The following is a 1,055-nucleotide window of genomic DNA, read 5'->3' as shown; positions in this document are numbered from 1 at the left end:
GAAATGACTCGCAGTAGCTGATTTCGTAACGAAATGACTCGCAGTAGCTGATTTCGTAACGAAATTACTTGCAGTAGCTGATTTCGTAACGAAATCAATCGCAGTAGTTGATTTCGTAACGAAATCACTTTGTAGACTTGATTTCGTAACGAAATCACTCGCAGTAGTTGATTTCGTAACGAAATCACTTTGTAGACTTGATTTCGTTACGAAATCAATGATTTTGTAACGAAATCAAGTCATGCGACACTTGGCGCGCCGGCGCGCCAAGTTTAGCATGATTCGTAACGAAATCATTCGCAGTAGCTGATTTCGTAACGAAATCCCTTGCAGTAGCTGATTTCGTAACGAAATCACTCGCAGTAGTTGATTTCGTAACGAAATCATTTGGAGTAGTTGATTTCGTAACGAAATCACTCGCAGTAGTTGATTTCGTAACGAAATCACTCTGTAGACTTGACGGACTTGCGGCCCCGGTTGCAAAGCCGCGCCCCAACAGCGAATACGCCGCCCCCTTTTTGTCCATTTAGACAGATATCTGAGACAGGGGTCTGAAAACGCACTCCGCAAAAACTGGGCGCAATCCAACCGACATTTCGGGATGGACGGCTTGAGGCCATCTCCAAACGGTCCCTAAACTTTTTTTGGAGTGGCGCGCCTCATGGCTAAGACGTAGTGGCTCCTACAAGAAAATTCTAGAAATGCTCTCAATCAGCGATGACGCGCTCGCGCATTGGCCGCTACGCGATGACGGGCACTACTGCCGAGTATAGAGTTATGTCTATCACAGAGCTTTTTACGAAGTGTCGTACGGCGCTCCACGTGGGGTGGCGCGGCCTAGATGCTATTTTCAAACGCGCTCCCGCCGTGCCGGCGCCTGACTGCGTACGTGCGAGGTTTGACCAACCTATTGACCCCGCACTGCCCGTGGCGACGCCACGTCGTGCGAGCACCTGCGCTGGCGTGGCGGGCGAATACTGCGAGCACGGGGTGGCGTGCCAGGCGTGGCCGTGCCAGTTTTTACATGTAGCTAAGTAGATACTCGCAAAGCAGCA

Source organism: Priapulus caudatus, unplaced genomic scaffold (genome assembly GCF_000485595.1).
Source record: "Priapulus caudatus unplaced genomic scaffold, Priapulus_caudatus-5.0.1 Scaffold3262, whole genome shotgun sequence".
NCBI lineage: Eukaryota > Metazoa > Priapulida > Priapulimorpha > Priapulimorphida > Priapulidae > Priapulus > Priapulus caudatus.
The sequence above is the reverse complement of the archived record's forward strand: the minus strand, read 5'-3'. Positions refer to the sequence as shown.